Source organism: Oncorhynchus clarkii, chromosome 3 (genome assembly GCF_045791955.1).
Source record: "Oncorhynchus clarkii lewisi isolate Uvic-CL-2024 chromosome 3, UVic_Ocla_1.0, whole genome shotgun sequence".
NCBI classification, from domain to species: domain Eukaryota; kingdom Metazoa; phylum Chordata; class Actinopteri; order Salmoniformes; family Salmonidae; genus Oncorhynchus; species Oncorhynchus clarkii.
In genome coordinates, this window is record NC_092149.1 from 4,717,934 (window position 1) to 4,731,792 (window position 13,859).

At 48.7% G+C, this 13,859-nt stretch overlaps 1 pseudogene; it reads right to left on the reverse strand.

The window, feature by feature from the left end:
* Positions 1 to 765: 765 nt before the first annotated feature.
* On the reverse strand, positions 766 to 13,274 carry LOC139405651 (ataxin-1-like; annotated as a pseudogene).
* Between the last annotated feature and the right edge of the window lie 585 nt (positions 13,275 to 13,859).

Below are 13,859 nucleotides of genomic sequence, written 5' to 3' on the forward strand. Positions count from 1 at the left end.
GTGAGATACACCTGCTGGAGCGCGTGCTACGGATGGGTGTTGCCACTAACAGTGAACTGAGATAAGACTGGCCTTCCAGACAGTGGGCCACTAACTGTGTTCTGGAGAGAGACTGGCCTCCCAGGCAGTGGGCCACTAAGCATACAAGTCGCAGTGGTGAGGACTGGCCTATAAGGTGCAGTGGGCCAAAACGGTGTTCTGGAGAGAGACTGGCCTCCCAGGCTGTGGGCCACTAACTGTGTTCTGGAGAGAGACTGGCCTCCCAGGCTGTGGGCCACTAACTGTGTTCTGGAGAGAGACTGGCCTCCCAGACAGTGGGCCACTCACTGTGTTCTGGAGAGAGACTGGCCTCCCAGGCAGTGGGCCACTAACTGTGGTCTGGAGAGAGACTGGCCTTCCAGACAGTGGGCCACTAACTGTGTTCTGGAGAGAGACTGGCCTCCCAGGCAGTGGGCCACTAACTGTGTTCTGGAGAGAGACTGGCCTCCCAGACAGTGGGCCACTAACTGTGTTCTGGAGAGAGACTGGCCTCCCAGGCTGTGGGCCACTAACTGTGTTCTAGAGAGAGACTGGCCTCCCAGGCTGTGGGCCAAACACAGAGACAACAATGTTCCTTCCATAGAAATAGAATCATAAAACATGTATATACCAGGTAAATGAATCCTTTCCATTAATGTGGATAGATAGATTAAACCAAACAGCACTAACAACGTTACAAACATATAAAACTATGTCCCCTACCTCCTGTACAACACTCCAGCTCCTTCAACGACTAACATTTGACCTTCCCTCGATGGAGAGTTTGACCTGCTGAGTTATAAAAGAGGGTTTTGGCAGAGTCAAAGGGGGTTCCTCGTCCGCCCTCTCTGTCTGATCTCTCTCTGGAGCAGACCACCTCCTCTTACGACCCCAGGGTTTTTCTTTGTCTGCCTCACCCACTTCTGTCTTGAGGGGCGGAGGGAGCATGGGGCTATTCTGTTCTCTCTCTCTCGTCTCTCCATTGTCTCTCCCTATCATCTCTCCATTCCCTGAGACAGCCTGCAGGTCCGAGGTGCTCCTGGGTCCAACTCCAGTTCCGTAGACCCCTGGTCCAGATCCGGGTCTCAGTCCAGATCCTGTCACCTGGTCCACACAGCGGGGGACGTCCCTGTCCTCCTCATTCAACCTGTCTGTTTTGGCCACTTGCACCAGGAAGACACTGTTGCTGCCTGCAGCATTCAAACTGTTCCTAAAGTCTTTGTCCATACTCTGACTGTCTCTCTGACCATTACTCTGGCTATTCCCCTGACTGTTCCCCTGGCAGTTAGACCCCTGTGTGATGTCCCCAGTGTTGTGGCTGTGCCTCAGCTTGACCTCGTGACCCTGGCTGTTGTGGTTCCTCCCAGACACAGAGCCACCGCCACCCCTCAGGCTCCTGAGGGTCAGGGAGACACACACGTCCCCAACACACAGCTTGGCACAGCTCAGCTCCAACAGCTGAGTGGTCCGGCCAGGGCAGCAGGACGACCAGCCCTGGCCGAACACAAAGAACGGGTACTCTAACAGCACCTCCACACACACCTGCAGAGGAATACAACACACAAAGGATACACAATAAACTGTTATTGGCATAAACATTGACATTAGGATGGGGTTATGGTAGCCTGGTCTCAGATCTGTTTGTGCTCTTTTCAACACCACTGCGGTGAGAGAATGAGTGACAAGGCGTTGGCAGGGTAGTACAAACAGACTGGCACTGAGTCTAGGGGAATGGAGACAACAACAAGCATTGCAAGCTTACCTGTGCTTTGTGTTCCCCGACACCGAACTGTATGATGACAGCGTTGGGTGTCTGGCCCGTGTCGATGCGTTCCACTGTGCTGGAGTCAATCTTCAGCTCACTGCTGATCTCAGCACTCTGGATGAAGTCCTCCGTCTTCAGGTCCTCCACTCGCTTCAGCTCCCCGTCCGCCAGCTGGATGATGGAGCCACGCATGAAGAACGGAGGGAGCGTGGTTGGAGAGGAGGAGAGAGAGGGGGAGGCCTGGACAGGGGCTGTAGCTAGGGCTGGGGCAGGGGAAGAGGAGAGAGTGGGGGTGGACTGGACAGGAGCTGGAGTGGAGGAGAGGGAAGAGGAGAGAGAGGGGGAGGCCTGGACAGGTCCTGGAGCTAGGGCTGGGGCAGGGGAGGGGGAAGAGGAGAGAGAGGGGGAGGCCTGGACAGGTCCTGGGGCAGGGGAGGGGGACAAGGAGAGAGAGGGTGAGGCCTGGACAGGGCTAGGGCTGGGCAGGGGAGGGGGAAGAGGAGAGAGAGGGGGAGGCCTGGACAGGTCCTGGAGCTAGGGCTGGGGCAGGGGAGGGGGACGCCACCACATTAGCAGTTGTGTTAGACGGGATTTGGATGTGTTGGATGGGTAGTACTTGGGCCTGGAGTACAGCAGGGGACTGGTGGTGGCCGTCCGACCCCAGCATCTCACACTTGGACAGGGACGCGGTGAGGTAGGTGTGGCGGGGGAGGGATGCGGTCGCTGGAGCCAGCTGAGAGGCGGTGGTGCTGGCCGTCCTGGCGGTCACCGAGCAGGCAGCCTCGAGGTCCGTAGTGGTGGTAACTCCGTTAACGGGTATCAGGAGAGACTGGAGGGACTGGCCGTCCGGGATGACCAGGTGCTGCGGCAGGGTGGCGTAGCTGACGCCATGCTGGTTACCTGCCCTGGCGATGTAGCCGATGATTGGTGCCTGGGTGGTGGAGTACAGGCTGTGTACATGCTCGTCAGAGTGGTGGGTGGTCTGGATAACTGTGTGAGGGGCAGAAGAGACCTTCAGAGCCTCAGAGGAGTTGAGGAGGTGAAAGAGGAGGTTCTGGAGACAGGTTTCCTTAGACAGATGCCTCCTCCCTCACTGTGTATTAGTGATGGGTGGACCTGGACCTTGTCCTGCTCAGCACCACTGGTAGGGTGAGGGTGGGGGTGGGGGTTGGGCTGGGCGTTTGCTACCAGCACCAGGGAGGTTTGTAGTCCTGTGGAATCCTGGGTAGTGTAGTCTGCGGGAATGAGGATGTGTCGAGCTTCATATCCATGGTGAACCTGCTGATTGTTCTGGTTAGAGTAGGAGGTTCCTTTGATGCCAGCACAGCTCTGTTTACCGAAACTCCTCTCCAGCTCTCCATTCAGCTGCACCACCTTCAAATAAAATCAATCTATATTTATCATATCCACAGGATACAGTGTAGTCTACACTGTACAATGACATGCTTACCCACAAGCTCTCCTCGCAAACAGTTCAACGTCTAAAAATATATTCAATAAAAAACGATGTAAATACCTTGGTGTGTCCGCCCTCAGCTTTGTTGACCCCTAACCCATCCGTATACTGGACCAGCACCTGGGAGGGGGCGAGGGTGAGGGTGTGGGGGAGGAGGCCCACCCCAGGGTGGGTGTGGAGCTGGAGAGGCTGGAGGTGGCCCTGGGTAGGGGAGGTGACGGTCAGAGGGCTGCTGCTGTCCAGCTGGATGTACTGGTGGGTAGTGGTGAAGTGGGTCCCTCCAACGGACACAGCCAGGTCAGACGGCAGACCTATCTGGACCTTGTTCTGCTGGTCCCCAACCTTAACATAACAGAGTATTTCATTAATCGCCCCAAAGGGGATATTTCTTCGCACCAACCAAAACATAAAAAACATAAAAAATAAAAAACACTAATTATACAGTGGGGCCAAAATATTTAGTCAGCCACCAATTGTGCAAGTTCTCCCACTTAAAAAGATGAGAGAGGCCTGTAATTTTCATCATAGGTACACTTCAACTATGACAGACAAAATGAGAAAAAAAATCCAGAAAATCACATTGTAGGATTTTTTATGAATTTATTTGCAAATTATGGTGGAAAATAAGTATTTGGTCAACAACAAAAGTTGATCTCAATACTTTGTTATATACCCTTTGTTGGCAATGACAGAGGTCAAATGTTTTCTGTAAGTCTTCACAAGGTTTTCACACACTGTTGCTGGTATTTTGGCCCATTCCTCCATGCAGATCTCCTCTAGAGCAGTGATGTTTTGGGGCTGTTGCTGGGCAACACGGACTTTCAACTCCCTCCAAAGATTTTCTATGGGGTTGAGATCTGGAGACTGGCTAGGCCACTCCAGGACCTTGAAATGCTTCTTACGAAGCCACTCCTTCGTTGCCCGAGCGGTGTGTTTGGGATCATTGTCATGCTGAAAGACCCAGCCACGTTTCATCTTCAATGCCCTTGCTGATGGAAGGAGGTTTTCACTCAAAATCTCACGATACATGGCCCCATTCATTCTTTCCTTTACACGGATCAGTCGTCCTGGTCCCTTTGCAGAAAAACAGCCCCAAAGCATGGTGTTTCCACCACCGTGCTTCACAGTAGGTATGGTGTTCTTTGGATGCAACTCAGCATTCTTTGTCCTCCAAACACGACGAGTTAAGTTTTTACCAAAAAGTTATATTTTGGTTTCATCTGACCATATGACATTTTCCCAATCTTCTTCTGGATCATCCAAATGCTCTCTAGCAAACTTCAGACGGGCCTGGACATGTACTGGCTTAAGCAGGGGACACGTCTGGCACTGCAGGATTTGAGTCCCTGGCGGCGTAGTGTGTTACTGATGGTAGGCTTTGTTACTTTGGTCCCAGCTCTCTGCCGGTCATTCACTAGGTCCCCCCGTGTGGTTCTGGGATTTTTGCTCACCGTTTTTGTGATCATTTTGACCCCACGGGGTGAGATCTTGCGTGGAGCCCCAGATAGAGGGAGATTATCAGTGGTATTGTATGTCTTCCATTTCCTAATAATTGCTCCCACAGTTGATTTCTTCAAACCAAGCTGCTTACCTATTGCAGATTCAGTCTTCCCAGCATGGTGCAGGTCTACAATTTTGTTTCTGGTGTCCTTTGACAGCTCTTTGGTCTTGGCCATAGTGAAGCTTGGAGTGTGACTGTTTGAGGTTGTGGACAGGTGTCTTTTATACTGATAACAAGTTCAAACAGGTGCCATTAATACAGGTAACGAGTGGAGGACAGAGGAGCCTCTTAAAGAAGAAGTTACAGGTCTGTGAGAGCCAGAAATCTTGCTTGTTTGTAGGTGACCAAATACTTATTTTCCACCACAATTTGCAAATAAATTCATTAAAAATCCTACAATGTGATTTTCTGGATTTTTTTTCCTCATTTCGTCTGTCATAGTTGAAGTGTACCTATGATGAAAATTACAGGCCTCTCTCATCTTTTTAAGTGGGAGAACTTGCACAACTGGTGGCTGACTAAATACTTTTTTGCCCCACTGTATAATAATAATACTACTAATTAATTACAGAATAAATACCAGTGGTGGGGAAGCTACTATGAAAGTTTATCAAGCTAACAATTACTTCACTCTGGAAGAAGTTACGCTACATTAAATCTAGCCTTAAGAAAATATAGTTTACTGAACCTTAAAGTTACCTTGAAAAAGTAGTTGACTACTTTAATGATGCATTATCATATTGAAATCTGAAATGTCATAGTCTAGAAATTGCAAAAACAGATCACAATCTAGTCTATTAAACACAAAAATGATGTTTTAAGTGAGAATTGGGCAGGTCTGACACAAATTGTCTTGCCATAATTTAGTTAAACTACCAGCAAAATACAGCAAAATGTAGTTAACTTACTAGTTGAACTCCATGTAGTTCACTACTCCCCAACACCGATATACGGTGTCTATGGAAAGTATTCAGACCCCTTGACTTTTTCCACAATGGATTAAATACATAAACAATCTGATCAATCTGAACACAGCGAACATAATGACAAAGCAAAAACAGGTTTTTATACATTTTTGTAAATGTATAAAAAATAAATGTAAAAAATACCTTATTGTGTGTAGATTGATGAGGGGGAAAAAACAATAATACATTTTAGAATAAGGCTTTAACGTAACAAAATGTGGAAAAAGTCAAGGGGTCTGAATACTTTCCGAATGCACACACAATAGACACACACCTTGGTGGCCTGGGAGATGAGGGCGGTGGTGTAGCAGTGGCCGTCCAGATGGTGGCGCTGTTGCCCTGTGGAGGCGGCTACACTGGTGGCAGTGGACTGGATGATCTGAGAGGAGATGTAGCCAGTGTACGGCCCCGAGCTAATGAACTGGAGGTTAGGGGCCAGCTGGGCGTACTGGATTGTCCCGCCCTGTTGGCTGAGCCCCACCCCAGTGGGGTAGATCGTGGAGAGAGAGGACAGGGGGAGAGCAGAAGGGGAGGGAGATGAAGAGGAGGACGAGGAGACAGGAAACCTGGGGCTGGGAGTTTCTGTGGATCTGCAGCGTTCGCTGGCTACATTGGCCAGCCAAGTCAGGTTCTCTGTGTGCAAGGTAGTGTCTGCTGAGGCTGCAGCTGCTGCTGGTACCACCACAGGCCTCTGCTCCAGGGCTAGGATCTCAGCTGCTGCTGGTACCACCACAGGCCTCTGCTCCAGGGCTAGGATCTCACGCTTCTTTGGAGGTAGACAGCCATGGCTCCTCTCCTGGTTGGATTTCATGGTTGGTTTTCACTCTTTGTTTGTCTCTCAAGTAGGTTTTTTGAACCTACTGTTTCTCTCTCTCTTTGTCCCTATCTCTGTTTCTCTCTCAATTTCAATTCAATTTAAGGGCTTTATTGGCATGCGAAACATCTCTCTCTCTCAGTGTTGTCGTGGGCTCTATCAGGTCTCTTTCAGGTCTTCACTGTGTGACTGTGTGTCCTGGACTCAGTAGTCTAGAGAGGGCAGAGTGACGCCCGCCAGGCGACAGAGAGGACGACTCCATGGACTTCATGAGGAATCATCTCTGACTAACCACAACGTCCGCCAGCTGTAAATCTGGAGACAGAGGAAGAAACACAACTGTTGTGTTCTAGAATGTAGAAACAACAGAGAAGAATGATGGCTGTACATTTCCAACATGCTTACTCTCTGTGCATGACACACGTCAAAGGATATATGCAATCATGACATTCCATATTTTAATATGCGCCCCTGCAGGCATGAGATGCGGGTGAGTAGAGAGTGAGAAAGAGGGGTGGACATGTAACAGGCTTGGCTTGAAGCGCTGAACATCATGGCATGAGTTTAGGCTATTACTAGCATCAGAACTGTACTTAAATACAGAATATTTTCGGGAACAAAACAATGACATTATTAACCGATTCTCAAGATTTGAAAATAACAGTTCTGTTCCGGAACACTAGTTGCTGGTTCTATTTCTGTTACTTTAATTTTTGTTGTTTTTTCACCGTTTTTGGTTCTGTTTCCTGAACCGGTACCAACCCCTGCTTCAATGACTGTGAGTGGAAAAAGGTAGGTGTGAAAATCAAGCCAGACACCAGATCAAATGACATCCTGGTTGTTGTTGTTGTTCTGTGTGTATTTATATCAATTCTGTTTACCCCTTTTTCTCCCCAATATCCTGGTTTCCAATTAGTTGTTACAGTCTTGTCTCATCGCTGCAACTCCCGTACGGACTCGGGAGAGACAAAGGTCGAGAGCCATGCGTCCTCCGAAACACAACCCAACCAAGCCGCACTGCTTCTTGACACAATGCCCACTTAACCTGGAAGCCAGCCGCACCAATGTGTCAGAGGAAACACCGTACACCTGACGACCGTGTCAGCGTGCACTGCGCCCGGCCCACCACAGGAGTCGCTAGTGCGTGATGGGACAAGGACATCCCTGCCGGCCAAACCCTCCCCTAACCCGGACGACGCTGGGCCAATTGTGCACCACCCCATGGGTCTCCCGGTCGCGGCCAGCTGCGACAGTGCATGGACTCGAACCCAGAATCTCTAGTGGCACAGCTAGCGATGCAGTACCTTAGACCACTGCGCCACTCGGGAGGCCTGTGTGTGTGTATTTATGTGCGTGCTTGTGTGTCCATCCATTTCACTCCTCATTGAAATTATAATTTGACAATCACATCATGATGTTCTAGGAAGTCATGTTGTATTGTGTATATTACCCCCTGCCTCACGTCATCACATCTACATCATCTACACATTCAACAATAAACATACAGTCAACCTCCATGTGTGCCTGATAAAGCCTGCTAGATGTACCATTCTATATCTATAACAGAACAGCTTGATAAAGCCTGCTCGATGTACCATTCTATATCTATAACAGAACAGCCTGATAAAGCCTGCTAGATGTACCATTCTATATCTATAACAGAACAGCCTGATAAAGCCTGCTAGATGTACCATTCTATATCTATAACAGAACAGCCTGATAAAGCCTGCTAGATGTACCATTCTATATATATAACAGAACAGCCTGATAAAGCCTGCTAGATGCACCATTCTATATCTATAACAGAACAGCCTGATAAAGCCTGCTAGATGTACCAGAGGTAACAAAGGAGAGGTGCAGCTGAGAGGCAAGAAAGGAGATAAACAGAGAGACAGGAAGAAAGGGAGAAGGAGAGGAGATAAACAGAGAGGCAGGAAGAAAGGGAGAAGGAGAGGAGATAAACAGAGAGGCAGGAAGAAAGGGAGAAGGGGAGGAGATAAACAGAGAGGCAGGAAGAAAGGGAGAAGGGGAGGAGATAAACAGAGAGGCAGGAAGAAAGGGAGAAGGAGAGGAGATAAACAGAGGCAGGAAGAAAGGGAGAATGAGAGGAGATAAACAGAGAGGCAGGAAGAAAGGGAGAAGGAGAGGAGATAAACAGAGGCAGGAAGAAAGGGAGAAGGAGAGGAGATAAACAGAGGCAGAAAGAAAGGGAGAAGGAGAGGAGATAAACAGAGAGGCGGGAAGAAAGGGAGAAGGAGAGGAGATAAACAGAGGCAGAAAGAAAGGGAGAAGGAGAGGAGATAAACAGAGGCAGGAAGAAAGGGAGAAGGAGAGGAGATAAACAGAGGCAGAAAGAAAGGGAGAAGGAGAGGAGATAAACAGAGAGGCAGGAAGAAAGGGAGAAGGGGAGGAGATAAACAGAGAGGCAGGAAGAAAGGGAGAAAGAGAGGAGATAAACAGAGGCAGAAAGAAAGGGAGAAGGAGAGGAGATAAACAGAGGCAGGAAGAAAGGGAGAAGGAGAGGAGATAAACAGAGGCAGGAAGAAAGGGAGAAGGAGAGGAGATAAACAGAGGCAGGAAGAAAGGGAGAAGGAGAGGAGATAAACAGAGGCAGGAAGAAAGGGAGGAGAGGAGATAAACAGAGGCAGGAAGAAAGGGAGAAGGAGAGGAGATAAACAGAGAGGCAGGAAGACAGAAAGCATGATGGCAGGCAGGGAGGGAGAAATAGATCAACAGAAAGACAACGCATGATGGCAGGCAGGGAGAGATGCAGTGACAAAACATGGAGTGACAGAGAAAGAGGGAAGGGAAAAAAGAGAGAGAAAAACAAAGCGAGAGGGAGGGAGAGAGGAAAAACAGAAAGTGGCAGAGGATGGGAGAAGAGAGAAAGAGAGATAAAGAGAGAGGGGAGGGAGAGAGAGAGCTGCTTTTCCTGACCCACATTAAGCGGTGCCTTTAGCATCAGAGCACCATATAGCCTCCACTTCACGCAGACATTGTCGATTAGCTCCACACAGACACACACACTACGACACTGCTACAGCACAACCCCATCACCATGGCAATCCCATGATAACACCACGAGGAAAACACCACGACAACCCGAGCCTTGACAATGAACACTGCGGTAACACAACAACAATCTCTGAGGCATGGTTACAGGAGAGTCACAACACGGAGACACCATGTCCCACTTTCCACTGGTGTAAAGATAGAAATCTGTTTAGAGTCCAACACACACACACACACACACACACACACACACACACACACACACACACACACACACACACACACACACACACACACACAACGCTAAAGACAACCAGAGGATCCCAGCACCCTTGGACAACTTTCCTGTGCTCAGCTATATGGAGAGTCTCTCCTCACATGCCCCAGAGGCAGCAGACACGTCCTGAATGGGAACAAGCATTGTTCCATTCACTACCACTCACTCACCTTACCTACCTCACCTCACCTACCTCACCTTACCTCAACTCAACTCACCCAACTCACCTCACCTCACCTCAACTCAACTACCTCACCTCACCTCACCTCAACTCACCTACCTCACCTCACCTCACCTCACCTCAACTCACCTACCTCACCTACTTCACCTCACCTACTTCACCTCACCTACCTCACCTCACTTCAACTCACCTCACCTCAACCTCACCTTCCTCACCTCATCTCACCTCAACTCACCTCACCTACCTCACCTCACCTCACCTCACCTCACCTCACCTCACCACCTCACTTCACTTCAACTCACCTCACCTACTTCATCTCACCTACCTCACCTCACCTACCTCAACTCAACTCACCTACCTCACCTCACCTACATCACCTCACCTCACCTACTTCACCTCACCTACATCACCTCACCTCACCTACCTCACCTCACCTACTTCACCTCACCTACCTCACCTCACCTACATCACCTCATCTCACCTACCTCACCTCACCTCATCTCAACTCACTACCAATGACTGGCTATGTCCTAAATCTGGGTTTGGTGGATGCCAGGACAACACTACCTGCTCCAAGTTTGGTGGGGGAGGAATAATGAACTGGAGCTGTTTTTCATGGTTTGTGCCCTTTAGTTCCAATGAAGGGAAATCTTAACACTACAGCAGACAATGACATTCCAGACGATTCTGTGCTTCCAACTTTGTGGCAACAGTTTGGGGAAGGCCCTTTCCTGTTTCAGCATGACAATGCCCCTGTGCACAAAGCAAGGTCTGTACAGAAATGGTTTGTCATGATCAGTGTGGAAAATTTTGACTGGCCTGCACAAAGACCTGACCTGTACCCTATCGATCACCTTTGGGATGAATTGGAACGCCGACTGCGAGCCAGGCCTCATCGTCTAACATCAGTGCCTGACCTCACTAATGCTCTTGTGGCTGAATAGAAGCAAGACCCCACAGCAATGTTCCAACATCTAGTGGAAATCCTTCCCAGAAGACGGGAGGCTGTTATAGCAGCAAAGGGGGGACCAACTCCATATTAATGCCCATGATTTTGGAAGGAGATGTTTGAAGAGCAGGTGTCCACATACTTCTGGTCATGTAGTGTATCTGTACGATGGCATTTGGGATGCAGGCACTCACTGACATGGATAGCAAGCAGCACAGACACCAAGGAGGAAACCTTCTCCATTTCCCACAGTTATTATTATAACCTTGAGACCAACAAACACACGGCCAGTAAGATAACACTGATGAGAACACTCATGTACTAAACTCACAGTGCACAAATACAGGAAGCTCTTTGGGTCCTTTGGCTAGGCAGATCTGGAGAGGGACTAGTTGCATCCCGTATGGCACCCTATTCCCTATATAGAGCACTTGACCTTATGGGCCATGGTCACATTATGTACATTATTCCCAGAAATGAGCTTTGACGACCAAATAACAACAAAAAACAACCAAACATTGACGATGAAACAACATGTTGCCTTGCTGTGTTTCTGTCACCTGACTCTGTTGTTGTCACAGAGACTACACTACGTATGACTGACTGAATGACTGGCTGGATGGCTGGCTGACTGAATGGTTGACTGAATGGATGACTGACTGGCTTACTGACTGACTGATTGAATGACTGACTGGCTGGCTGACTAACTGACTGATAGACAGGCTGGCTGAATGACTGAATTAATGAATGACTGACAATGACTAGCTGGCTGTCTGACTCACTGACTAACTGACTGGTTGACTGAATGGCTGGCTGGCTGGCTGACTGACTGACTAACTGACTGACTAACTGACTGACTGACTGGCTGAATGACTGACTGACTGGTTGATTGACTGACTGATTGACTGGCTGACTGACTGGTTAACTGGCTGAATGATTGGCTGACTGGCTGAATGACTGACTGGTTGACTGAATGACAGGCTGAATGATTGGCTGACTGGCTGAATGACTGACTGGTTGACTGAATGACAGGCTGACTGATTGACTGACTGACTGACTGACTGGCTGGCTAGCTGTCTGACTGACTGACTGACTGACTGGCTGAATGACTCAACTCAGGTTGATTGACTGACTGATTGACTGGCTGACTGACTGGCTGACTGACTGGCTGACTGACTGGCTGAATGACTGACTGGTTGACTGAATGACAGGCTGACTGACAACGACTAACTGACTGTCTACACTCTCCATCAGATATTACCTTTCCCCCACAAACCTCCTATAAATGTACCAAACACAAGGTTAACCATCTGTGTGTGTCTATTGGGCTACTAGCTTTAATGCTCCAAATAAACCCTTCCATTCCCCGACTGACTCTCCCTTTAAAAGGCGGACCAGGAGTGTAAAGGAGATTCTAATGCTGTGTTCGTCACCAAGTGGGAGGTGGGAATTTACAAAGTTGGATGCATTCACATACTTTAAACAAGTTTAAAGTAACGCCGATTGGCTAATGACCAACAAGCTGCGTAAACCATAAACTAAAAATACAGCTATCGTGCTTATAAACTAATTATAGTGTTAAAAAAAACAACATATTAACAGATTGATTTTTATTTTTAAAAAGTTTTGTTGTTGCGGTTAAATACCCAAAATGCTGTTATGAAGGTAATTTCCTTGGTGACGTCAGAGGTCAGCATGTGGGTGAAGTGGCAGCTCAGGATGACAGATGAGTTTTACACTAGTAATTACCGGTTGGAGGGCCGTTCAACTGGATTTTTCCCAGTCGTATGTGCTAAATTCCCATTTAGTTATGAACGCAGTATTAGCGTGAGAGAGAGAGAGAGAGAGAGAGAGAGAGAGAGAGAGAGAGAGAGAGAGAGAGAGCTGTGGCTAGCTGGCTGTTTGTCTTCTTTTCACAATGACTCCAGCGTCCTGCATCGCTCATCTCCTCACTAAGCTAGCTCACACAATGTTAGACGACAGACAGACACAGACAGATGGAGACAGAGAGGCAGAGACAAACAGAGAGGTCAGAGATTCCCGTGTAAACAAGCAAACGCCTCTCTCTACAAAACCTGTATGACTTGGCTCTTTTGTAAATGTATTTATCGTAATGCGATCCAAAGACCAACCCGATGCAGTGTACGTTCTGTAGCCTCTAGGGGCATTACTGGATGAGGGAATGACAGTGGTGATGAACGCATGAGTGGAGAGGACCAGGGTCCAAAATACTATGCCACAAATCAAGAAGAAACCAGAAGAAACACTGCCTTTGCCGAGGGAGAGGGGAAAAGCTTACCAGGCTGTACACAGCCACAGCTGGCAGAGCATTGTCAGACTTCCTCTTGCCTGTGTAGCTTCTACACTACGTATTCCTATAGGGAAATCCTCTTTCTCTACGTCTCCTTTGTGCAGGTCTATTTTTCAGAGCCAGCCCTGTTTTCCTCCAGGCTCCAGGTAGGGTACGTCCGGGAGAGCGGGTGAACATGTACACCCAGCCGTAAGGCTCTGTGATGAGCCAGCGATAGAGGAAGTCCCCCTGGTTGAAGAATCACATGAAGTCCTGCGTGCAAAGCTGCTCCAACGTGTGTTATGCAAGGCAGTCAGACCTCTCTCTCTGTCTCTCCCTTTCTCTCTCTCTGTCTCTCCCTTTCTCCCTTTTCTCTCTCTCTCTCTCAATCTCTCTCTCATTCAGTCTGTCTCTCTCTCTCTCTCCCACGCTCCCTCCCTCCTTTTCTCCCAGTACTCCAGTAACATAGCTCCTCCCACAGCCAGCCGCATCAGATATTCATTCAAAAACACATTCTACTTGGCTGAGCGCCCAGACTACGCTCACACACAGAGAAGGGAGGAGGTAGAGAGAGGGGGAGGAGGCAGAGAGAGAAGGGAGGAAGAGAGGGAGAGAGGGATGAGGCAGAGAG